The sequence below is a fragment of the Chrysemys picta genome, chromosome 23 (genome assembly GCF_011386835.1).
Source record: "Chrysemys picta bellii isolate R12L10 chromosome 23, ASM1138683v2, whole genome shotgun sequence".
NCBI classification, from domain to species: Eukaryota; Metazoa; Chordata; order Testudines; family Emydidae; genus Chrysemys; species Chrysemys picta.
Window position 1 is genome coordinate 5812248 of NC_088813.1, and position 26480 is coordinate 5838727.

General features: G+C 52.7%; 1 protein-coding gene and 1 long non-coding RNA gene across 3 annotated transcripts in view; one reads left to right on the forward strand and one right to left on the reverse strand.

Annotated features, from left to right (window-relative positions):
- The window catches only part of SDC3 (syndecan 3), a 175758-nt gene that overhangs the window by 131426 nt on the left and 17852 nt on the right, over positions 1 to 26480 (forward strand). The gene's annotated exons all lie outside the window — the stretch shown is intronic.
- The window catches only part of LOC122172729 (uncharacterized), a 35453-nt gene continuing 33318 nt past the window's right edge, over positions 24346 to 26480 (reverse strand). Inside the window, exon 4 of the long non-coding RNA XR_010594659.1 lies at positions 24346 to 25388. This is a non-coding gene — a long non-coding RNA (uncharacterized LOC122172729). The remainder of the gene's footprint in view (positions 25389 to 26480) is intronic.

Consider the following 26480-nt stretch of genomic DNA (forward strand, 5'->3'; position numbering starts at 1 on the left):
TTGATTCATAATTATAGGGTAAAAATGAGAATAAGCAATTGTTCAGTCACAGTGTGGCTGGGACACTTTTGTATGTTTATGTTTGATTTTGTAAGCAAGCAGTTTTTAAGTGAGGTGTAACTCGGGGGTAAGCCAGACAATCAGCCTCCTGAAAGGGGTGCAGTAGTCTGGAAAGGTTGAGAGCCTCCGTGCTAGACTACCCTTCTTATTCTTGCCTTAACTGAGTTGTGTGTGAATCTGACTGTATATATTCGGGCAGATGTGGAGGTCTGTGGGCGTGTTTGCACGCTGTGTGTGCGCATGTGCACTGGTGTATTTGTCTGTTTGTGTGACACCCTTACACAGTGTGTCTCTCTTCCTCGCTTGTGGCTGACCCACACAGAGGATAAGAGCCTACTATTGCTGCTGTTTAACAGTCACTCCTTTGCAACAAGTGGTTCATCACCGGGGCAAATCCCAAAAGGATGTGGGTACCTTGCAGATGGAGCACCACCCAGATCGATCTCTGACAAGGTGCTTAAAATGAATATCCAGCCAGACCACCTTCTTGCCATCGCTGGTGATTTTATTGTGCCGCTGACGCTTTTGGCACCCACGTAATCGCCGGCCATGCTTGGTACACGTGCTTTGGAGTTTGTTGGGCTTCCATTCTAATAATGTGTCCAGCTCCCTGGAGACAGGTAGTGCTTCATGTGGGCTCCGTGACCCGACACCAACACTCACAAGCAGAGCTAGACCTGAACTGCATTTTTCGTTTCGAGGGAAATGTTGCTGGTTGAAACTTTCCAATTGAAATGGATTGGGGGGAAAAAAGGAATTGGAAGTTTCACGTGAAATGAAACTCCCCCCTTTCCCTCTCCCGCCCCAAGAAAACTTTGGTGGGGTCAATCAAAATGATTCAGTTCGATAAAACCAAAACTTTCTGGTCTGATTTTCACCTTTTTTATTTTTAATGTTTTTTATGCAAAATATATTTTAAAAAAAAGTTTGGAAATGGAAATCTACGTGCTTTTTTTCAACTTTTTTTTTGGTTCAAAATAAAATGTCATCCATAATTTTCCTGAAACATTTTGATGAAATGACGCTTTTAACAAAACAAAGGTTGTCAAACTTTCCAGCCAGCTCTGCCTGCAAGATACCCTGGGACCATTTCCTTAACCCTTCATAAAACCCCAGATCTGATGGTTAACGTTATGTTTAGGTAGGGTGACCAGATGTCCCTATTTTATAGGGACAGTCCTGATTTTTGGGTCTTTTTCTTATATAGGCTCCTATTACCCCCCTACCCCCGTCCCAATTTTTCACACTTGCGGTCTGGTCATCCTACGTTTAGAGAGTTTAAGAAAGCATACGAGTGCGTGCACACACTGAACTGCTTATAGAATGTTTCTGGGAGGATTAACAGCTAGGCACTAAAAACAAGCCTGGGATAATTGCTATTACTCAGTAAATGTTAATTATTTCACTTGCATAAAACAACTGGCCTATTAAGCCAAAATGAATTCAAGTTTAGAAGCCTTGTTGTTCGTGTGATTGATTATGCTTTTTCAGTGCAGTCCAAAAAAAGAACTAGATCCTGCTAGCACTGGCATGAGCTAGATATGACTCCGATCCTGCGCAAGACCCTTCCCCCATCCCGCTCGGCCAGTGCACCTCATTCCTGTCCAACTTCCCTCACTCCTGGCCCACCAACCTCCAGCTCTGCCAATGCACCTAAGTCTTGACCAGAAACCCCTCCTGCAACTGCAGTTCTTCCCCGACAACTTTGTCCATATTCCCCCATTCCTGGGCAGCCTCTCGGCACCCTCCTCTTCCAGTCCTGCTCCCCCAGCCTTCAGCTCTGCCACTCCCCATGCCCATCACCTCTGACCTGCAGCAGCTCCCAAGAGGAGGCCAGCCGATCAGTGACTTGCTGTCCAGGGTTTGCTGGGCTACCCCGTCCCAGCCAGCATGTGTTCTCATTCTAGGGTGACCAGATGTCCCGATTTTATAGGGACAGTCCTGATTTTTGGATCTTTTTCTTATATAGGCTCCTATTACCCCCCACCCCCTGTCCCGATTTTTCACATTTGCTGTCTGGTCACCCTATCTCATCCTTATCCTTCATCGTTTGTTTAGCGTGCTCATTGCACAAAGTCACACCTCATCTTCTTATATATGTAAATATAGTTAGAGCGGGGGGCTGGGAGTTTGAACTCCTGGCTTATGTTTCCTGGCACTAGCACTTTAGGGAGATTTTGGTCAAGTCACTTTGCCTCTCTGTGCCTCAGTTTCCCCATCTTTCCACCTTAATGCCTGGCCCTATCAGGAAATGTGTCGCCATGTGTCCTATGCTTTTCCAGGGATACCTGGGCAGGAGGATCCTAAAAGAAAAAGGAAAAGAAAGGAGTGGAGTGTTAGGATATAGATATTCAGGCCTGTCTGCAAAGGCCTATACTTTAAGAATTTAGGTGTATTCTTATCACGTAGCTAGTTATAGAGGTATAAAAGAGAGACTCAAAATCACTGTCTGTGTAAGGGCCTTCTCTCACTGTGACAGTCTGAGGCCTGGTTCTTAGACTAAGGCCTTCGGCTAAGCAGCAGAGGCAGCCATAAACTGGGAAGTGAACCATCACATCCTCACATTCCAAACTAGTCATATGGAAATAAGGTGCTATTGGGCTGTTAGGAATACATCCTGTCCTGATATTCCTATCACCTCCAGAGAAAGGGAAGAGCCTAGAAGATGCAAAAGGAAACTTAGTTTGATAGCATCCTGTCTGGCAAGAACTCACTTATCAATAGCTGGGATGTGAAATCCTCATTTCAGTATTGTTCTATCGCTGTAGTCTTCACTTCCCTATTGTTTGTCTGTATAATCTCCGTCTGGTTCTGTGATTGTTTCTGGCTGCTGTATAATTAATTTTGTTGGGTGTAAACCAATTAAGGTGGTGGAATATAATTGGTTAAATAACCATGTTACAATGCGTCCGGATTGGTTAGTTAAATTTCAGTAAAATGATTGGTTAAGGTATAGCTAAGCAGAACTCAAGTTTAACTATATAGTCTGCAGTCAATCAGGAAGTAAGGGGCGGGAATGGGAACAGGGAATGGGGGTGGGGGAATTGGAATCATGTTTTGCTAAGGGGGGAATGGGAACAGGAACGGCTCTGTGGTGTCAGAGCTGGGAAGGGGGACACTGAGGAAGGAAACTGGAATCATGCTTGCTGGAAGTTCACCCCAATAAACATTGAATTGTTTGCGCCTTTGGACTTCGGGTCTTGTTGCTCTCTGTTCATGCGAGAAGGCCCAGGGAAGTGAGAGGGTGAAGGAATAAGCCCCCCTACCACTGACTTGCCTCTGTAAAGTCTTTTAAGGTGCACAGTGCCATGCCAGTACAATGCAGGTGAACAATGCCATGCCAGTACAATGTATTGCACATGTAGCTTTCTAATATATTGTGCTTATGGGTATTATTTTTGCCTAGTTGCATTGGGGCCCTGGTCCGCGTTGGGTTCCCCTAGGTGCTCCCACGCTAATAATAATTAATATAATTTGTACTGTCTTAGCACCTCCCGAGTGTGTTCAGGATTGCCTCATTGGGCCGGGCACTGTCTGAACCCAGAGCGAGAGCCAGCACCTGCCCCAAAGACGCGCAGTTTAAACAGAGGCGATAGCGAAAGGAAAGCTTATTTCACAGATGGGCAACTGAGCCATCCAGCAATCACCTGATTCATCCCGAGGTCTGAATGGGGGCTGGTGGCAGGGGTAGGAAACCAACCCAGATCTCCTGAGATCCAGGCCAGTGCTTTAACCACTGGACTGCCCTGCCTTTCCTCAATGGCTGTCTGTTTATAGTGCCCGTCACCGTAGCACCTGGGTGCAAACTATTGACGCTAAAAGAAGAACAGGAGGACTTGTGGCACCTTAGAGACTAACAAATTTATTAGAGCATAAGCTTTCGTGGACTACAGCCCACTTCTTCGGCTGTAGTCCACGAAAGCTTATGCTCTAATAAATTTGTTAGTCTCTAAGGTGCCACAAGTCCTCCTGTTCTTCTTTTTGCGGATACAGACTAACACGGCTGCTACTCTGAAACCTTTCATTATTGACGCTAGTCACTTATCTGTCTGGGGGGTGGGGGGAGGCACACGGAGACCCTTGCGTGATGGGGAGGAGGCCAAGGGAGGCACACAGCCTCTGTGGGGGGCAGGGAGGGAGTCCCTGAGATAGAGGGGGATGTACACAGAGTCTGTGGGAAGACTGATCCTCTGGGGTGTGCAGTGAACTTGGCCTGCAGAAGCAGTGAAGTGGCTGGTAGATTGCATCCCGCTTCTGCGGCCGCTTTGCTTCTGGGCTTTCCATCTCGCTGGGCTCCAGGGTCTGGCAGGCGTCTCCGTGCTGTGTGCCGATGAGAACCTGAGAGCTCCTGGCCATTCTGCTGTCCTGTCAGCTCAGCCCGTTGGCAGGAAATCTCCCCCTTACTGGCCACACGTCGCTGGGGAACGGGACACTTGCTGTTGTTTAGTTGTAGCTGAAGACACTCGGGGAGGGCAACTTCCCGTCGCAGCTGGAAACAGGATTTCCATGTAAACCTGATGATGCCGAAGGCTCCCAAAGCCCTTTGTAAATTAGGGCTCCGATCCCAGGCTGTACTCAAACAGGGTGTGACTTAGGGTTGATTCTGGCCTCAACCTGAACAGGGTGATGTTTCCTGGGGTACCCAGGGGTGTGAGGCACCTCACCACCACCTGTCCTTTGCACGAGGGAGCCTCATCTGGGCCCAGGGGGGGTCAGCCCCCTGACGCCCCCAGCCGCAGGCTGCACAAGCATCCTCTAGGCCTTGCAGTCTCAGCTCCCTCTTTCCAGGATAGCGATAGGGACACGCCAGCCCCTGAGCCCGCTGGGCATCACCCTGGAGTGTCCAGCCCCTGCTCCACTGGGTGCTCACAGTATTCATGATCCACTACTCCCACAGGAGCAGGACACCCCAGCGTACGAGCTCCACCTCAGATCCCTGCCCTGCTGCGCTGCAAGGGACGTAGCCGCTGCCCAGCCGATGCCCTGCTCGTGGAGCTGTATAGGAGAGCCTGGGCAGCGCGTCACATCTCGCGGGGTTACGTTGACAGTAAGAGGAGAACGGTTTTTAGGGCACACGTTTCCCACGTAGCCATGGATTTTGGGTGCCTTCACATTGCTGAACAGCAAACGCTGGTGGGCCACATTTTCCTTAGAGCTCAGGGTCAGGTTTTCAAGTGATCAGCACCTACCGTGGGGACCACAACGCCCTGAGCACCCATCACGCTGAGCCCCTGGGGGGAATCTAGCCCCAGGCCTCTCCAGCTGGGCATCCCAAATCAGAGGTCGCTTTCGAACCTGTGTCCGTGAGTATCTCCCTGGGAGGGAGCCAGGGGCCCGGCGTAGAGCGTGGGATATGGAGCCTTTCACCATTTTACACACAGGCCGTTGGCTGAAAGAGGCAGTTTGGGTGCTGGAACTAGGAGTCCTGGGGGGGGCTGCCCCCCGGCATCACATACAGGGGTTACAGTCTGGTTCAATGCCGCTCAGCACCCCCTCTGTACCCATTGTCCCAGCACCGCTGGTTTGGTGTATCGAGTTGCTGAGTCTCAGTGCAGTTGCTAGTGGGACACGTGTCCACATCCTAAAGCCCATCATTCAACTCTCCAGCCGCCCTGCCCAGAGAGCCCCCCCTCCCGCCCCCCCGCTAACGAAGTCACTTGCTCCAGCTAGGGGAGCTCCAGAAGCAAAGCTGGGCTGCCCGATGCCCTCGCGTGGGGATGCCCACAATGCCCATCCAGCTCTGGGCAGAATCCAACATGCCATTGTGACCAACCACAGCCGCCCCCTCCGGCTCTTGGGAGATGGATCGGCAGCGTGTGCCCATGCCAACCTTCTCCTGGCTGCTGGCTTTGTTGAGCCTGGATTATAAATAGCTTTGCTGAGAGCTGGGGGAAGAGGAGATGTTTAAAGCCGCGTTGTAAACAAGCTCTCTGCTCCCAGGGAAGGGCTGGGAGGGCGGAGTGACTGGAGATGCTCAAAGGAGATTGTCGCTCTAGGGGGGTCTTTCTGCCATGGCCTGAATGAATGCCAAGGAAGCAGTTCTGCCCGCTGTCTCGCTGCAGCTTCACCAGGCAACTGGGAAACTCATGCCCGCCCCTCCTGCTGCCCCCACCTGCCCATTCCAGCCCTGCCTACGGCTCCCGTACGCCAGTGCCCTCTCCTCCTGCTCTGGCCACCTCCCCCTCTGGTGCATTAGCTCCAGTTCCACCGCCCAGGCCAGCTCCTCCATACTGGCTTATCATGCCCCCTCCCCTGGGCTAGGTCCATCTCCCCCACTCAGGCCGTTCCTCTCTATTGTACGGCATGGGGGCTCCCTTGCCATAGCATGTCACTGTCCTGAGTTAGCTCGGTGCTCACCACCCAAGCCCTGGTTCACTGATGTTCTCACACGAGTCCAGCTCAGTCCATCCCTCTCGGGGTGTCAGGCTCCCCCTCCGGCACTAGCCCTCTGTCCCCCTCTCCTCCCCACTCCCCTTCTCCCACATTATTAACCATTGAGTTCCCGTGTCGGCAGCAGCTCTCCTCCACCAGTTGTCCGTGGCCTGGAAGATTGAGATAACTACTGAGTTGATTTGAAAATCCAGATTGTCCAGAGCAGGTTATGTGTCCCCAGCTGGGCCAAACACCCCTTGGTTCTTTGAAGGGAAAGCCAGAATGTGGGAGGTGGGGTCGGGGAGTCAATGCTGGAGACCGACCGCTTCAAAGTCAGTCCTGGAGCATGTCTCAGCCTGGTGCGAGGGGGGGTCTCCCGCTAAGTAGAGCACATGATAAGTAGCTCGTGACCACTCCCGGTCATTAGCAGTCCCATGGCAGTTTCACAAGAGGAAGGGTATAGTGACTTGATGCCAGTCCTGATTATTATGTTCCCGCTCTACTTTTCAGTTGCATGTGAGATTCCTCACTTCCTGTCCTGAACAGTTGTGAAGTGCTGCTGTGTGCTGTTAAATAAATGCAGGGTTCCACGCCAGAGACGGCTGCATCTGAGGCACACATAGTGTGGTACCTCCATGTATGGAGCATGTAAACCACAATTGTGTCCTTCAGGATGAAAGACTTAAAGGACCCAAACTTGGGCAAAGTTCATCCTTGGGGTATCTCCGTGGACGTCAGTGACTGGCACTCAGATACCACGGAGATGAGCACCTAACTCGAGCAGTAACGGGATTTAGGCCATAATGTTCTTGTTTTTTCGGATATTTGATTTTGACTCTAGATTAATTTTCATTGCCATTCTCAAGCCCAAACTCTTGCCCTGCCTGCTGAACCTCTTGTGGGTTTGTCTCCTGGTTCTCGGGGTACCTAATGAGATGTTAACTAGCTGCCCATTGCTGAAGATAGGACTCTAGGAAAAGACACACTGCCTGCGGGGCTGCTGCCATGAAGAGGAAAGTCAAACCTGAGCATGTAATGTAATGAATCATTCCCCAGGCTAGACAATCTCTCTGTAGCCAGGTTGTCCAGTGGTTAGGGCACTTCCATGGGACTTGGGAGAGCTGAAATCAAGTCGCTCAGTCTGTGCCTCGGTTTCCCAATGTGGATAATAGTTGGCCCTACCTCACAGGCGTGTTATTGGGATAAATAAATTAAAGACTGGCCAGTGCCCAGATACAATAACGATGGGCACGATAGAAGCACCATAGATAGATAGGTATAAAGTACTGCAAGTTTCTGTTTCAATAGGGTTAGGACAGAAGTAGCTCTAAACTGGAACCCCATATCCTAACCTCCCTCAGTTTGGGGGAAATTTTGTCTCTAGATCCAAACTTTGCAACTTAGGACCATCTAACCCAGGGGTAGGGAACCTATGGCACATGTGCCGAAGGTGGCACATGAGCTGATATTCAGTGGCACTCACACTGCCCGGGTCCTGGCCACCGGTCCGGGGGCCTCTGCATTTTAATTTAATTTTAAATGAACCTTCTTAAACATTTTAAAAACCTTATTTACTTTACATACAACAATAGTTTAGTTGACTTGCATCTGAAGAAGTGAGGTTCTTACCCACGAAAGCTTATGCTCCCAGTACTTCTGTTAGTCTCAAAGGTGCCACAGGACCCTCTGTTGCTTTTTACAGATTCAGACTAACACGGCTACCCCTCTGATACTTAACAATAGTTTAGTTATATATTATAGACTTATGAAAGAGACCTTCTAAAAACGTTAAAATGTATGACTGGCACGCGGAACCTTAAATTAGAGTGAATAAATGAAGACTCGGCACCCCACTTCTGAAAGGTTGCCGACCCCTGATCTAACCAATGAAAAGGGGGTTAAACTGAGTCCCTGACATTAGTCAATCAGTCAATATCTCCTTGCTCTTTCCACAAGAATCACAGGAGTTGACCCCAGGATCCTGGTCTCCTTCTACCTAGTGTAATTCGGCCCCTGGCATTTCATCCTGCAGTTCTAACAGGCTACAGGATTCAGTCTTATGCTGTTGCAGAGTGTTGCTGTGCTCTGTCAGGCAGCTCCACCCCAGAGGTTGCTGCATTTTAGCACTAGTTTAAACTGATCTCGAAAGGCGCTGTAGAAGCCTTTCGTTTGAAAGCCGTGAAGTGGTGATCATTATGTTGCAGTTAATGGTTTGTAATTCTCTTTGCAAAATATAGTGACCAGAACTGGGTTAGTCACTCTGGATTTACTTTGGAGAAACTGGGAATAGAGCTGGGCTCCATGTTTGTGCCCAACAAGATTTAACAGCCGACATCCCCCACAAGTTTAAATCCCAGGCTTGTTTTGAACATCTGTCCTGTCTCATCTAACCCTGAGTTACAGGTCATTGTCCTAATTCCTGCTGTCCGGAGCGTCCCTAAGTCTCGTTCCCACATGGTGTTTACATTCCAGCAGCGCAGCGGGATGGCTGGAAAGGACCCATTCCTTCGGCACAGCTGCAGGGGGGAGAGGGTCCAGCTGCGATCACTGCCTTGCATAGGGTTACCATACGTCCGGATTTTCCCGGACATGTCCGGCTTTTGGGGGCTCAAATCCCCGTCCGGGGGGAAATCCCCAAAAGCTGGGCATGTCCGGGAAAATCGGGAGGTCAGCCGGGCCCGCGGGGAGCCGGTCAGCCGGGCCGGCGGGGAGCCGGGTCAGCCGGGCCCGCGGGGAGCCGGGCCGGCGGGGAGCCGGGTCAGCCGGGCCCGCGGGGAGCCGGGCCGGCGGGGAGCCGGGTCAGCCGGGCCCGCGGGGAGCCGGGCCGGCGGGGAGCCGGGTCAGCCGGGCCGGCGGGTCAGCCGGGCCGGCGGGTCAGCCGGGTCAGCCGGGCCGGCGGGGAGTCGGGCCGGCGGGGAGCCGGGTCAGCCGGGCCCGCGGGGAGCCGGGCCCGCGGGGAGCCGGGTCAGCCGGGCCCGCGGGGAGCCGGGCCCGCGGGGAGCCGGGTCAGCCGGGCCCGCGGGGAGCCGGGCCGGCGGGGAGCCGGTCAGCTGGGCCGGCGGGGAGCCGGGCCCGCGGGGCCGGGAGCCGGGGGGTGCGCCGGGCCGCCGGGGGCCGGCAGTGCTGGGCGGGCCGGGGGTGGTCGGCTGGGGCCGGCACCCCAGGGCCCGAGCTGACCCAGGCTGGAAACGCAGGGGGGCCAGCCTGGGCCGCGCCTCCTCCCCCCACACCCACCTTACCTGCTTCAGGCTTCCCGCGAATCAAATATTCGCGGGAAGCAGAGGAGGGGGCGGAGACTTTGGGGAGGGGGCGGGGCTGGGGCGGGGCCGGGGGCCGTGGAGTGTCCTCCATTTGGAGGCACAAAATATGGTAACCCTAGCCTTGCAGCCAGTTGCTTGTTTGCACAGTGGTTATCGGGGTGCCCCAATATGCTGTATGCTGGCGCTGGGAGCTGGCAGTCTGATCTGAATGCTGGGACGGGCCGTGGGAGGGTGGCTCTGCTCCAGAAACAGTCCCACATGGTGTACAGAAGGTTCCTGTCTGCTCAGCCATCCCAGTCTTTTTAGCAGGATTTTAAACCACCTCAAGCACCGTCCAGTGAGAAAAACACCCCCTTTGGCACCACGCTGAAATTAACTAACTGCAGTACAAATTCGGCTTGTTCCCTCTGGTGGCCCCTTTGCCCTGCTCCACCCTGCTATGGCCTCTCCAGAGCTTGCTTTCTGTGACTAGAGTGGGGACCACATGGGATCAGTTTGACAGACCAGTTGAGAGAAAATAAGAACCGCTCCAAATTCCAAATCCAGATGCCTCAGGGACTCTGCACAGGTATTTTTCCTCTGTTGCTCATTTTTTCCACTGCCTCAATTCTGACGGGAAGAGTCAAAATCTCATATGGAGTTTTTCCCCCTGGTATTTCCATTCCTGGCCGGAAGCAGGAATGACTGAGGAAGCTGGTTCCCAGCATCGCCAGCTCCGGTGTGCAGACCCAAGTGGTTTGGAAGCCTCAGATAAGCAGCATCTGTATGGGGTGCGTGTGTGTGGTTTCCAAACCAGACCCCTAGAGCTTTCCCGTTCTCACGCCCCAGCGCAAGGCCACAATGTTTGGGTTGCAAATAAACGGCCGAGGGATCTTCGTTCATTTAAAGGGACCCAGTTCCTTTTCATGTGATTTGTTGGGGGGAAACGTAATCAGGAAATATTTTAGCAAAAACTTGACAAACCTTAAATCTTGGAGCCAACTTTGCTCTGTTATTGGGGTAAGATCCACACCTCTGCTGGCTGAGGGGACAAACCCTGAGTAGTTCCCTGCTGGGTGCTGAGGAAGGGAAAATTCACCCCCCCCCCCCCGCTGGCATCATTTCTCCCCTTCCTCTGGGTCCTGGAGGGAGCTGCGGGGGACAGAGAGCCAATGTGAGGGCACAGGGCCGGTGCAGGGCTTATGCAGATCCTGTGAGAGGGAGTTTGTGGGTTGTGGGGCAAATTCCCCGGCTTGTTCTTTGCAGTGCAAACCCCTAAGGAATGTTGACCGTGAAACTCCCCTCTGGTGTTTCCAGTTCTTCAGGCACGTTGTTCCCATGTCAGAGAGTATCTCCGGGGTTGATCAATAATTTAGCCATCAGTAACTCTCATTAAATTAGAGAGTGGGAATGGGGAATCCCATGGCTGTCCCCCATTGATCGATCCCCTGGTGTTCCTGTTCTTTGCTTGTTATTAAAGGGCCGACCATCTATTTGATGCTCCTTGTAGATTTCGCCCTTCGCCCTGCACACGTGCTGGGGGCTGCTGGGAAATCACCGATGCCTTGCTGTTAGTTTCTAAGTGAGGAAGTTTCAGAATGATGGGTGCATGCGGAGCACCCTGCCAGCACCCCGGTATATGCTGACACTGCCCCGGCTGCAGCTGATCCAGGAAATGAACAGTGGCCTTTCCAGTGCTTAATTCGTAATGAAAGAGGTGCCGGGGCTCAAGCAATGTTTTTCCATTCAGAACTGATGCAGCAAACCCAGAGGTGCCAGGACTATGAACTGCCCAAGCGTAGAGGTGCCTGGCACAAATTAAGCACTGGGCCTTTCCAGGAAAAGGGAACCATCCTCGCCCAATTGGCAAGAGCTCCTAGAGCCACATCTTCAAACTGTAAAAAGCAACAGAGGGTCCTGTGGCACCTTTGAGACTAACAGAAGTATTGGGAGCATAAGCTTTCGTGGGTAGGAACCTCACTTCTTCAGATGCAAGTAATGGAAATCTCCAGAGGCAGGTATATATCAGTGTGGAGATAACGAGGTTAGTTCAATCAGGGAGGGTGAGGTGCTCTGCTAGCAGTTGAGGTGTGAACACCAAGGGAGGAGAAACTGTTTCTGTAGTTGGATAGCCATTCACAGTCTTTGTTTAATCCTGATCTGATGGTGTCAAATTTGCAAATGAACTGGAGCTCAGCAGTTTCTCTTTGGAGTCTGGTCCTGAAGTTTTTTTGCTCCGCTTAACTCCCAGCACTTTGATATTCTTATAGTGAAATCAAGTCTAAGTTTATTTAACAGAGCACAAGAGGGATAACAAGTAGACGTTTTGGAAACAAGTGGTCACATATAAAATCAAATCAGAACATGCATTCTAGAGCCTAGACTTACAATGCTGCAGCTTAAGTGAAGACACTCCTATGCTGATGGGAACATAAGAACAGGTCAGACCCAACGTCCATCTAGCCCAGTATCCTGTCTTCCAACAGTGGCCAGTGCCAGGTGCCCCAGAGGGAATGAACAGAACAGGGAATCATCAGGTGATCCATCCCTGGTTACCCATTCCAGCTTCTGGCAAACAAAGGCAAGGGACACCATCCCTGCCCATCCTGGCTAACAGCCATTGATGGACCTACCCTCCATGAATTTGAACCCTGTTATAGTCTTGGCCTTCACAACATCCTCTGGCAAAGAGTTCCACAGGTTGACTGTGCGTTGTGTGAAGAAATACTTCCTTTTATTTGTTTTAAGCCTGCTGCCTATTAATTTCATTTAGTGGACCCTAGTTCTTGTGTTATGAGAAGGAGTAAATAACACTTCCTTATTTACTTTCTCCACTCCAGTCATGATTTTATAGACCTCTGTCATAAACCTCCTTAGTCGTCTCTTTTCTAAGCTGAAATTCCCAGTCTTCTTAATCTCTCCTCATGCGGAAGCTGTTCCATACCCCTAAGCATTTTCGTTGCCCTTTTCCGAACCTTTTCCAATTCCAATATATCTTTTTTGAGATGGGGCAACCACATCTGCACGCAGTATTCAAGGTGTGGGCATACCATCGATTTATGTAGAGGCAATATGATATTTTCTGTCTTATCATCTATCCCTTTCCTAAGGATTCCCAACATTCTGTTCGCCTTTTTGACTGCCGCTGCACACTGATGGGAGAGCTTCTGCCATCTGTATAGTTAATCCACCTACCCGAGAGGCAGTAGCTATGTTGAAAGGAGACGCCCTTCTGCAGATATAGCATCGTCTAGGGGCTAGGAGCGGGGGTTAAGGTCGGTATAACTACATTGCTCAGAGGTATGGACTTTTCACACGGAGTTCTACCTACATAGGTCTGTAGTGTAGACCTGGCCTTAATTAACAAGATACTCTGCTGTCTAATAAAATATTGCAGCGCTTTACAGCCAGCCTAGGTGTGACCCTTCTTTCATGAGACAAGCACATTGTCAGTTTGCCTTCTAGGCAACGGATTCAGTGTCTCTCTTTGCATTCCAAGTTATACCACAACGATCTTTATTCATAAACAGGGCACCCCCCTGCTGTTTGCTTTTTCCTGTAGCTTTCCTCACTTGTAGATTTCGCAGTCTCTCAATTCACACCTGGCTCAGCATGCAAATAGGGCTGCGTGAGGTAGACCATACACAAATGGCCAGACAGGGAGACAAGTTACCTCCTGCCTGCAAGGAACATCTCCGAGGTCTGTCACCTCCTGGTGACCTGCCTTCACTCTAAGACCTTAAGAACATCTTTTTTCAGTATAGATACAGAAATCCTTAAATATTATCCGTAGATACATTTTGCAATAATTATGATGACCAGTCAGCAACTGGCTCTCAGAAGAGACCTCACATGCCCTCTTTGGTCAGCTATTATGTAGCTATCTGACCCAGGCATCCCTGTACCACCCCATGCATCCCTTATGCCTCTGCCAGTTAGAACCAAGGGGTCTCTGGGTCACATAGGGCCCCATTGTGCTGGGCGTCACACTAACTCATAGCAAGAGACAGTCCCAGCCCCAGAGTCCTTTACAGTTAAATAGGAGGGTAAAGGAAGTATAGCCACCCCCTCTTTAGCAATGGAGAGCTGAGGCCCAGATCCCTGGAAGTATCTAGGCACTGGAATCAATGAACCATTGCTACCAATGGGAATTAGGGACCTAAATACCTTGGAGCTCTGGGCCAGAGAGACGAAGGTTATGTTGATGCTTCAAGTGAAGGTGTGATTGTAGCCCAGGTAGGTACATCTTGACCAGCTTTAATCTAGCTGCAAGTACTACTGGGAGTAAAGCTGTAGTAGCACTGGGTAGCAAGGCAATGCAAGCTTGCCAGGGCCTGGTTGCTAGCCCATGCGGCCATTGTGGCTTGTCTGAGGTAGCACCTACCAGCCCACGCGCACTCCCGACATATCCCAGCTGACTGACCCAAAGTCACCCAGGGACTGTGATAGAGGCAGGAATTGAACCTGGATCTCCTGAACCCTAGGTCAGGGGCTTAACCAAAGAGACGCCACCCCTCCCTTCCTGATTGGCGCCCGAGGGAGACGGATCTGTTTTGATTCAGCAGCCTGCTCGGACTCCATCGCTGTTTTCTGCTCATTGGTACCATGCGGCTGGGCTGGGCTGGGCTGGAACATTAGCAGAGCTGGCTGACGAGGTTGTCTTGGCAAAAGAGAAACAGAACATGAAACTGCTGGAGGAAACCTCTTGACATCAAAGTGATGCACTCTCTCTTTTCCGGAGCATAGCGGGGAGTTACACATCTCCGTCTTTAGGATGAAGGAGGTAGTTACCATAGTTACTGTTGTCATGTCAATGGCTACTGGAATAGGGCCTAATAGCATTCAGGCAAGATTCACCACCGCATCTACCTGTGTTTAAAGACTGAGTGGTTGATTTGTAAGTCTCTCTTCTCCCCTAGCTTACAACACTGTATTAAATCGACACGCTCAGCAGCTAAGATCTCTTTGCAACAGCAGTAAATTTCATTTCGAACCCAACCTTCGGGGGTGGGAATTGGCCAGTTTCTTTCTTTGAATGTGCTGAGAAACTCTGAGGGGAAACATTTATTATAAAGGATGGCGAATGTCCGAGAAATAGCCCTGAGATGACCCAGGCCAATAACACGCCAAAAAATATACAACCTCCAATCCTTCCATCCTCTTTAGAGTGTAGCTAATGTCTGGACCCAATCCTCAGCTGGTGTCAGTCAGCACAGTGCCGTAGAAATCAGCGCAGCTATGCCAACTGACGATCCGACCCTCCGTGCTTTTCTGCACATAACTGTCCCTTTCATCACACTGGCTGGGGGCAAGGGTATGTGTGTATAAATAGAATAAAAAGGTTGTGCGTATAGAAAAGTCCTATCGAATTTATCAGGGTCTCTTTGAAATTAACCAGGGTTCCGTAGAACTTACACTAAATACCTGTAGGGTTTTATAGAGAAGAAATTACTTCCTATGGAGGTTTGGTGGTGGTTGTTCTTTAACCATCCTATAGGATTCTAGAGCAAGGCTAGAACTCTCTGTTAAATTCTGTAGGATGGGTCAAAAATCCTATCATCTATTCAATTCTATATGGCTCTTCCCTATGGGGAGGTGGAAGTGTGTGAGGTGGAGGTGGTATGGGTATCTGTGTGCTGCGGGAGGGGGGTGGGACCATGGGTGTGGGAGGTGAGGGAACAGGTGGAGCAGTGGGAATGGGGAGGACTCTGTATGAAGGAGGGTGTGACTGGGATGATTGTATGGGAGTAGTGGAGTGTGGGTATATGGTGTGTCGGGTGTGTGCATGAATAGGGGTGCGTGGGGAGTGGGTGTAAGGGTACAGTGGTTGTGCAGAGACCCATGGTCCCTGAACATGTGCTTTTGCTGGGCTGTTAGCTCAGTCCCTGGAGTCTTTTCTCAATCCCGGCCTCCTCGACAGGGAGGAGTCATTGTCTAGTGGTTAGAGCAGGACTCAGGACTCCTGGGGTCTCTGCTGCTCTGCCAGGGATTCACTATTTGATCGTGAGAAAGTTGCTTACTTTTCTGTGCCTCAGTCTCCTCATCTGTAAAATGGGGATGATAGTTCTGGCCTTCCAGGGGCAGGGCGCTAGTGAGGTTTAACTCACGCCTGTGTGCTCACATGGCAGACAAGGGAGAGGGATGCAGTGCCAGGGCTGCCCAGAGGATTCAGGGGGCCTGGGGTCTTCGGCGGTGGGGGGCGGAAGGACCCCCGCCGCGGGTCTTCGGTGCACTTCAGCGGCGGGTCCCGGGGTGGAAGGACCCCCCCGCCGCCGAATTGCCGCCGAAGTCCCGGAGCGGAAGAAGCTCCGGGGGCCCGGGCCCCGCGAGAATTTTCCGGGGCCCCTGGAGCGAGTGAAGGACCCCGCTCCAGGGGCCCCGAAAAACTCTCGTGGGGGCCCCTGCGGGGCCTGGGGCAAATTGCCCCACTTGCCCCCCCTCGGGCGGTCCTGTGCAGCGCTGTCATTCTCAGAGCCCGGCTGTGTGGGGCGTGAGCCGAGGGGCTAACCTGAGCCGTCGCTAGCTTCCCAGCGCTCCTGGCTGAGGATTTGGGCGCTCTGTGTTGCTGTTGGATTGATGGCCTTGGCTGTAGTTCCTGGTCCTCCCACCCAAGGTCCAGAGGGGAGACACAGCTGTGATTGGCATCTGCTTTTTGGGGGCGGGGGTCTTTCCAAGCTCCATTAATAACCGGAGGACAGGGGGGTTCTTTGAGGTCACCAGTGTGGGATCTTTATTGTCGGCTTGTGATATTGTATTTAAAGCCATCAAACCTGAACCCAGATCGCTTAGCTCGGGGTGGGGTTTGTCTCCATCTCTTGCTAACAAACATGATCGCTGCCGAGAGGCTGAAAACCAAGGCGACGAGGAGTCACGGGCTGTGGGATGATCCCTGGCGTTGGGATTAGACCCAAGCCCAGATATGGCACAAGGCCGAGCAATAGAGCTGCCGGTGGGATCACTGAATAGTGGTTGCATTCGGCGCTGGGCTGCCTGCGACCACCTCACCAAGCGCTGGGATGCTCTCAGCTTGCTTAAGCTAGACAGCAACCGGCCGGTCTGTATTTGGATGGGTGCGGTGCTGTGCTCGTCCTTCAGCAGTGGGGGGTGTTTAAAGCCGCTGGAGCCCTTTTCTCCAGGGGTAGGTGGTTAATCCTGCTGACTTGGACAAATCCCAGCTTGGCTGATCATGACTTTCCCCCTTTCCAAAAGCTCCCTGTGCAATTGCACGCTAAGCCAGGGTGCAGCTAGGGGGGTGAACGAACAAGCCGCTTATTTTCCTCAAGGTATTCCAGCTCCCGTATGGAGACCAGCTCGCACCTTATTTTGGCCCCATGAATGGCTCCCGGAGACACAAACACCCCAAGCCCCGAAGCTCAAACACGGAGAAATTCTGGCGTGTGAAGGATCTCCTGGTGCCAGCATACCCAGCGCCAGGCTCTCTGGTGAAACACGCACTTAGACATACTCCTGGCAAGGAACCGATCCCAGCGGGTGTTGGTCACTGCCGCCGATCCTCTGAGGATCCCCCCATGCATTTTACAAGGAATTATTATTCCCATCCTTGCCCACGGTCACGCAGCCAGACAGTGGCAGAGTCACGTCTAGGACCCTGCCTTCCTGGCTTAGAGCACAGCCCCTGGCCTGCGGGAGCTGGGACGCTCCGGCTAGCACAGCCGACTCGGGGGAGCTGTGTTCAGAGCCAGCAGGCCACTGCTCAGTCTTCTGCTGCTGGCCTCTCCATTCACAAAGGGGGACAGTGTAGGGCGAGGCCGGGATCCCAGCTACCATGTGCTTCAAGCCTTCGATAAAGCCCAGCTAACCTCCTGGGAGCCCTTGCCTCCTGCCACCGTATTGGCCCCAGCTTCAGTTTGTCTAACGAAGCCCTTGTCTGATGCGGGGAAGGCAGCTCGGTGCGAGTTAATGAAACCCTCTGCCAGGAGGCATTCGCCAGCGAGATGTCGTTGTATCAATGGGAGTTGCTTTTTCTTGGCTCGCCTGGCTCCAGCCGGGTAATTGGCTCCCCTCTCCATTCTGCACACCAGCACCCGCCAGAGAGCTGGGGGAGCACATGAGAAATGCAGCTGCACCTCACCCCGCTGCACAGGGGTATTGCATTAGGCGGCCGGGGAGGGAACCGGGAGCTCGGAGCAGCTGTCTCTTGGGAGAGCAAGGACTAGAGCCTAAAGCCCGCTCCTGCGTGTTGTTTAGCTGCTGAGGGGGCCTGCCAGGGCTCCTACAGCTCTGTACGCGGCAGGGCCTGCAAGGTTGCTGCGCTCCAGCTCGATTGACGGTGGAGGTGACACGGGGGTGCACCGAAACATCAGCTCTAGGCATCGCCATCTGCACTGTCTGCCCATCCACTTTCCTGGCACGTGTGCTGGGTAACCAACGGGTGAGACGTGGGCATGTCTGAGGAGCTGGATTCATACAACTGAGGGGCTCATCTCTTTGTGAGAGCCTGGCTTGCCACGTGTGGTTCTGTCCCCCTCTGGGGGCTGGCTACAGCAACTATAACAGGCCACGACCTAACGTGGACGAGTTACTTTCTCTCCAGTGAAGAGGGGTCGTGATACTGAGGCTGAATGTCCAGGTCTGATTCCTCCTCTCTGCATGCAAGCGGCCCTAAGTTTGTCACCTACACAGAGAGCGAGTGACCGAGCTGGGAAGAGATCCCAGGAGTCCTGACTCCCAGTCCCCTGTTCTAACCACTAGATCACACTACCTTCCAGAACCAGGAGAAGAACCCAGGAGTCCTGCCTGCCACGGTTGCAGCTACCAGCCCGCGCCCTTTCACTCCGCGGTTGTGGCTGGCACACAAGTTGCTTGGCCATGTGTATTATAACCACGCAGCCCCAATGTGCGGCACAGTCAGGACATTTGTGATCAGAAAAGCATCGTAGCCTGGGTGTGGACTTCCCCCAGCTCTGAATATGTGGCTCAGTCTGATCCCTCCCTCCCATGGCGAGACAGGGAAGTTCGGGGCATCCTCGGTCACTTCTTTGCTGAGACTTCTGAAGCTGTGGATGTTTTCACTGGCCTACCTAGTGGGAACAGACCTGGCTGGAGCGGAGCTCGGGTGAGCTGAGCAGTGGGAGGACAGGGGTTTCTTCAAGGTCAGTCTTAATTGAGCTACCAGAGAGGTCACTTCCCGTGGCTGGTGATGCAGGTGGAGTGGGGTCGCTTGGCTTTCCAGGCCTCTCGTGGCTCCCTTTGGTTGGGAAGCAATCTGCAGATCGGGGTGTGTTTAGTTCAGCCACCCTGGCCCTGCCCCTGTCTCCTCTGGGAGCAGGTCCAGATGCACATGGCCCTGCTTTAGTGACTTATGCGGTTGGCCCCATGTGTGACCACCCACGTGCCCCTTCCTGGGGCCAGCTCTGGAAGGAGGGGGAGATTGTGGGTGAGGCCCAGAATTGGGAGTCAGGTTTCTATTCCTGGCTCTGCCAGGGACCTGCAGGGTGGCACTGGACAAGCTGCTGCCCTTCTCCGTGACATTTCCCCTCCTGCACAACGGGGGTGATAACACGGACAGGCCGCAGAGGCTGAGGGGAGGTTGAATCCATGGGCAGGTGTCAAGCGCTTTGAGATTCTTGGACGGATGTTGCTGCAGAGGGACAAAGTATTGTTGAGGAGCCAGCTCAGGGACCCCACTGGCCGTCCCTCATCTGCATTAAACTAGAGCTGGCGCCCGCAGGAGAATCTCTTATCCACGTCCCCCTCTGCTTCCCGGGTGCTTTTGAACCTGCACCCTGGTTTTCGGTTCTGCAAAGCCCCAGCGTTGCCATCTCATGCCTCTGTCAGACTCGCCTGCAGACGTGTTGCTGGTTCCCTCCCTTCCCCCTCAGCTGAGGTCGGTTCCCTCCAGGCTCTGAACGGTGCCGGTGAATCGTCTTCTGCTGGATGAGCCAGTTGTGCACTAAGTGGCATCGCCAGACCCTTAGGAAGCACATAGGAACTAGGGGGGAGGGATAGCGCAGTGGTTTGAGCATTGGCCTGCTAAACCCAGGGTTGTGAGTTCAATCCTTGAGGGGACCATTTAGGGAGCTGGGGAAAAAATCAGTCTGGGGATTGGTCCTGCTTTGAGCAGAGGGTTGGACTAGATGAGCTCCTGAGGTCCCTTCCAAGCCTGATATTCAATAATCCTATGTTGTAGGAGCAACCTCTGGAGGCTAGAGGAGAGAGAGAACTCTCCCCTGTCTCTGATCAGTCTTGTTTCCTGGTCTCTGAGCAGTGGAAGCATTGCACAGCTCTGTCACACTACAGTGCCCGGCTTGTACAGGTGCTGAGCTGACGGGCACTTGGCAAAGGCTGGGGCCATTGGCAGCTTCTGCCTCCACCCCGATTTGCGATGGGCTGGCTTAGTCCTGTGTCGTTTCTGGTATATGAGCCACAGCCGGATCCTGGCTGGGGGAGAGGAGCTAACAGAGCCCCAGGTAGTCGGGGAAAGGACTCGAAGCTGGCCTTTGCCACCTCACAGCTTTCATCTGCTTGGCTGGCGCTGAACAGGGAAGGTACGTCCCTGTATAGCGTGCAGCTGCCCTGCAGCATCAGAGGCCCCCAGATCCAATGCGTCTGCCGGGGCTGCAGCACATTTCCGGTAGGCCCGAGCCAACCACACCTGCGGGGTTTGTGCGTGTGCCATGCCGGTGCCCTGGTGCCGGAGCAGTGCTCCTAGGGAGAGACGTGCTTGTGCGACATCCAACATATTGTTCCCAGGGCCTCGCTGCGGGCCAGCTGGTCCCTGCTTACCCACGGGGGTAGACATCTGTCACCTGTTGCTAGGAGATTCCTGTTTCAGGGGGGGACCCCAGCCCACAGTAGAGTCCATTAAGGAGCGAACGTGATGTAAGAAAATCTCTGCTCCGCTGCAAACTGTAGCAACTAAAGACAGGACAAGGCACTTCTTTGAAATAGATCCTGGCTTAGCTACAGCGGTAACGTGGTGGAGAGAGTGGATTCCCACCCCCACAAAGCACACAGCCATCGAAACCCCGGGACCCACTGAAGGGGTTGAGCTATTATTATTTGTTTAACAGAAGCACGTAGAGCCCCCGACCCAAATCCGAGCCCCATTGTGCAAGGTGCTGCATGGACACACAGCAGGAGACAGTCCCTGCTCTAAGGCAGGGGTTCTCCACCTTTTCTCTCTGAGGTCCCCCAACATGCTACAAAAACTCCACGGCCCACTTGTGCCAGAACAACTGTTTTTCTGCATATAAAAGCCAGGGCCAGCATTCGGGGTAGCAAGTCGGGCAATTGCCCAGGGCCCCACGCCACAGGGGCCCCCGAAAGCTTAATTGCTCAGGCTTCGGCATCAGCCACATGGCAGGGCTCGGGGTCCTGGGCTTCAGCCCCATAGGGCAGGGTGTCATCTTTCTGCCCTGGGCCCCAGCAAGTCTAATGCTGGCCCTGCTTGGCGGATTCCCCTGGGCCCCGGACCCCTGGTTGAGAACCACTGCCCTAAAAAGTTTGCAATCTAAACAGACTAGGCAGGCAAAGGCAAACTGATTTGCCCAAGGTCGCACAGTAGATCAGTGGCAGAGCCAAGAGTAGACCCGAGGTCTCCTGAGACCTGATCAGCTGGAACGAGCAGTTGGTTGAATGCAGACATTCTCTGGGTGCTAGCTGAAGCCCCGAGGAGCTGAATGAGTGACATGAATTGGTTGCTCTGGCTAAAGGAACTCCTGGCACCGCTTAGATGAATAACTAAGAGCCTGTTCCTGGTCCCTACTGAGTGCGTGGCTGCGGGACCGAGCCCTGGCAGAACAATAGCGTCCATCTGTGCGAGTGAGCACGTGGAACACGCCTGCGCAGTGTTCTAGGGCACCCTGATCGGCTTGGCGCTTTCCCAGCCGGAGGGTGCAAAAAGGGAAAGGTCACGGTGGGGGTTAGTGTTTTCACAAGCATTTGCACCTAAGTTCAGGCAGATCTTGGCTGACACTAAGGAGGTTAAAAGGGACCTCACGCTGCTTCTAGAAATCCAGTCTCCCTAGTCATCCCCTTGCAGCAACAATCATGGCTTGTTTATTATCATAACTAACGCAATTTGCTGTCAGTCCAGAGCAGTGAACAGTAAATCCCGACTCCTGGGTTCTAGTCCCGACCCTGCTACTAACCTGCTATGCAGCCTTGGGCAAGTTGCTTCATCTTTCCCTTTCTGTCCAATAGGGCTCATGAAACTCACCTGCCTTTTCGGAAGCTTTAAAGTGACCAGACAGCAAGTGTGAAAAATCGGGACAGGGGTGGGGGGAATAGGAGCCCATGCAAAAAAAAAGCCCCAAACGTCGGGACTGTCCCTGGTCACCCTACTTGCACGATGAACGTGCAAAGTGCTTTGAGATCCTCTGGTAGAAACGGCCACTGAATATGAGAGGGCGCAATGCGATGGCTCCTAACTGAAGAGTTCCTCTGTGCTCCGCTTTGCCCCATCGGTCGCCGCATGTGAGACCATGGCGTGTCGCGAAGTGCGGGCCCTCACGTGCCAGGAAGCGGGGAAGCTCAGAGCCACTCCCGGTGTCTGGTTTGCCGTGGCGCTGGTGCAGGACAGCCCGCTCTGTAACCAGGACCAGCGATCAGAGCAGGCAGCCCAGTACCGTGGGGGGTGGACTTTCACGGCATGCTGGGCGGGAGATAATGAACCAGCGAGTCAGCCTGCTATGAATTTCACAGCTGCGTCCAGGAACAGAGCCAAGCTATGGATCTGTTTCCTAAATTGCTTTGCCAGTGTCCAGGCTGCCAGTCCAGATCTCTTCAGCCCTAGCTTTCCCCTGGAGCGGGCCTCTGCAGCCATGCCAGTGGCCTGCTCCCGCTGGCGCCGGGGCGGGAAATGCCAGGGAGCCGATGCAGGCTGACACGCTTGGCTGTCGATCCTGGCTGGGTTAGCTAAGTGGTTTCGCTGGAAGGGCTGGTCATTCCGCCGCCCCTTGCAGATGGCTCTTGTGGGGTATTTCTTGTTAGCTACAGACACCGAGAGACCAAAGCGCTATCCCCGGGAGATCAGTGCTGTCTCCTGGGACCCATGGGCTGGGGAAGTGACTTTGGGGGGGATTTGTGTCTTGCCAAGTGGTCTGCACAATGAGCCACGGGGACTCCATGCCTTCCCCTGGCACATGGGGGGCTGTCCCATACCACGCACACCAGTGCAGCTGCTCACAAGCTTCGTTATAGGGCCAGCCACATCTTAACACAGAGAGTGTCTCCTTGACGCCTCCCCACTTCTCGCCTGGCCCCCAGTTCCCTGATCCCCTCTCCACCTGGCCTCCTGCCCCTGACTCCCCCGGCCTTCCACCTTCCCTCCTTTCCGTAGTCACATACCTCTGGGGCAGCGACAGCAAGCACTGACATGGCAAGTAACAGGCGGGACGTGCCTGACGTATTTTTAGCTTCCTTGACTTGGCGTAGCAGCTGGAAAGAGGAAGGAACCCGTGCCGTGAGGTCAGCTGGCTTCGCGCCCCCCCATTGTCCACTGCCCACAAGTGCAGAACATCTGCTCTCGAGCTTTGTCCAGGCTGGTTTCCAGGGTCTCCCCGCCGCCTGCCTGCTAGTCGCTGTCACCGCTCTAACCTGCGATGAAACAGCCTCCGAGGCAGTGTGGGTGAGAGCCCCTGACTGGCCGGCTGGGATACTGATCCCCCGACATCTGACTCTGGCATGATGGGCGTTTGCCTGAAAGGGTTGGGAGAGCGAGGGGGTGTTTTGGCATCAAACCCTCCCGACCCCCCCGGGCTCTTGGGGGATGTTTTATTCATGGTGAGTTGGAGCTTGCACCTGTTGGAAACTCCCATGGGAGAGGGGCTGGGGGGGAGCTGCTGACTGTTTCTCGCTCCCTCTCCCAGGGAAGCCGGCAGCGTTTGCAGAACGCAGGCCGTGAGGATGCAAAGTGGAGAGAGAATTGAGAACAGAGAAGGGAATTTAGTTTCTTGAACGGATTCTTTTTGTGGCACAGAGATGCTGGGGGGCGGGGTCTAGTTCCAGACAAGCACAGAGCAAGGGAGGGGGTCTCTTGCTCCGTCCTTCGGTGTCATGCTGTGTGCACCTGGAGTGTGTCAGGATTCACACGTGTGTGTGTGTGGGGGGGGGGGGGGGAGGGTAATGAAAACGCTTTGTCCTTCCATCCAAAGATCTCAAAGCACCCTGTAAACATCAGTGAACTGAGTCCTGCAACCAACAAGCCCCCCCTCCCTGAGCTCCAACCCTATTATCCCGTCACAGCTGGGGAAACTGAGGCACCCATCGTCAGAGGTGCTGAGCACCCACCGCCCATTGACTTCGGCTGAAGCGGTGGGTGTGTGTGTCTTCCGGAAATCAGGCTCTAAGGGATTTGCCCCAGCTCACGTAGCAAATCAGTGACTCGTGTTCCATGAGCAGCACTGCCTCCCTGGTAGGGACGGAGGCTTCAAATGTCGCTGGCCTGCCTTCCAGCCGCTGTGCGTGGGCTGTCAATCTCTTTGGGACAGGCGAACGGGCTCCTCCCATACCGAGAACCCCTGTTCAGCTGCTGTCTAGCCCTATAGGCACCTAAATTCCTACTGTCCTCAGGAAACTACACTAGTTCTCTAGAACTGCAGAGAAGGTAAATGATTTGCTACTGCACCCAGTTGTCTGTTTTCCTTTAGTCCAAGGGGTAGATGTTCCATGGACCATGTGCTGGGTAATAACATGAGAGGAATCCACGCTTGGAAAACAAAATTGGCTATTTATTAGGAGAGCTAATTACAGAGATGTTGCAACTGCAGCCAGCATTCCAGCCATGTGCACACAGACTGACTCCCTGGTGCGTCTTCCGTCTGGCAACCCATGCTCCTCCTTCATAAGACCCATACAGGTTGTGAGAGCAGAGACCTGAGTTGTTAGATCTGCAGCTCCTGGGTTCTAGTCCTGGCTCTGGTGTGATTCATCTAAGAATTGTGTCTGCATGCCTGGATTCATTATAGGCCTGTTCACAGTGCAACCTTTTTGCCTTGTACAAAGTTGAGCATATACATAATACAGAACAATAATTCAGAAACCAGAGCCTCCTGCTGCAAACAGTCTCCCAGTTGTTCAAATGTTGGTGTCCACCCTTCACAACCAGTATCTCAGCAGCCATGCAGATTCCTAGACCAAGCAGTGTTGCTGTCAATCACTGGGAAATAAGCTGCCGTTGGTAAAGCACCTGGGTGTGCATTGTTCTTAATTCTTCTTTCTTTCCTAGAGACTTTGGGCATCTGAGAAGGGGTTGTCACTAGGGAAGTACGGGCTGTTCTGGAGTCTGTCCAAGCCTGCCATTGATCCTAAAAGCAACACGCTGTGAGGTTTGAAAGCGGCCATCATCCTTGTCCGTAGTTTCCTTGCTTGTCACAGCCTCTGCACTTCCAAGTTCCTCTGCAGGCCGGAAGCGAGACAGTCTCAAACAGGCTGTTTCTGTAGTATTTTCTGCCCTAGGCACAGGGGGCAGCTCTGGACAGCTCACAAGAGAGGCTGTTTCAAACCCCGCGTTGCAGATTCCAGAGGAGAGTTTGGCTGTACGGCTGGGAGGAAGGCAGGTGTGATAGCTAACAGGCTTGGCAGAATGTGATTTTTATTTTGGTATGCTTTTGACGGATAACGTCAATGTTTATTTTTAAGCTTTTTTAAAATTACTTGTATTGATTTTAAATTTTCATGGTTGCAGAAAATTCTGCCGGAGTGGCCAGGCGATATTTAATGACAGACGAGATTCAAAGAGTTTGAGCTTTATAACTGTTAAAACACAAATACGTAACATCGCATGTCAAAATATACGATGTAAATATCCTTAAATCAAACCGAGTGTGTTCTCAAGAAGTATTTGTCTTACGTTGCCTAGCTGGGCATTTGGATAACGATGGATGGAAATATTTGCTCCTCACTTTGTGGCTGCACGGTGAAATTAACGTTTACTGACATTAGCTGATAAAAGTCTCAACCTTCCAAGCCACATTTGGAAGAGGGAGCCATGACCGTGGGTTCAATTCCCAGCTTTGCCCCATGACACACACCTGTCAGGGATGGCCTAGGACAGGGGCTCTCAACCTTTCCAGACGACTGCACCCCTTTCAGGAGGCTGATTTGTCTGGCCTACCCCCAAGTTTCACCTCCCTTAAAAACTGCTTGCTTACAAAAAACAGACAGAAAAATACAAAAGTGTCACAGCACATCATTACTGAACAATTGCTGACTTTCTCTTTTTTACCATATGATTATAAAATAAATCAACTGGAATATAAATATTGTACTTACATTGCAGTGTACAGTATATGGAGCAGTATATACAAGTCACTGTCTGTATGAAATTTTAGTTTGTACTGACTTCGCTCGTGCACTTTATGTAGCCTGCTGTAAAACTAGGCAAATCTCTAGATGAGTTGATGTACCCATGGAAGACCTCTGTGTATCCCCAGGGGTATGTGTATCCCTGATTGAGAACCACTGGTCTAGGTTTACTTAATCCTGCCTCTGTGTGTGGAGGGGTTGAACTAGATGACCTCTTGAGGTCTCTTCCAGCCCTACATTTCTATGATTCTATGCAATCATGTCACTGCTTGGTGCCTCAGTTTCCCCAGCTGTGAATTGGGGATAATGCCTACCTCACAAGGGTGCTCTAAAGAACAGCTGTAAGCACACTGAGGTCCTCAGAGGAAGGGGACGACAATGTTCTTTTGAAGGTAGTTTTTTGGCAGTTGGCAGTGATGTTTCTAGGTGCTGATGTCACTCAAGAGGCCCACGAGGCGCCCTTGCGTTGCAACGCTGCAGCAGAACGCGGCGATGTCTTGATTCTATGGCCAAGCCGCCTTGCATCCACTGCATCGTTCG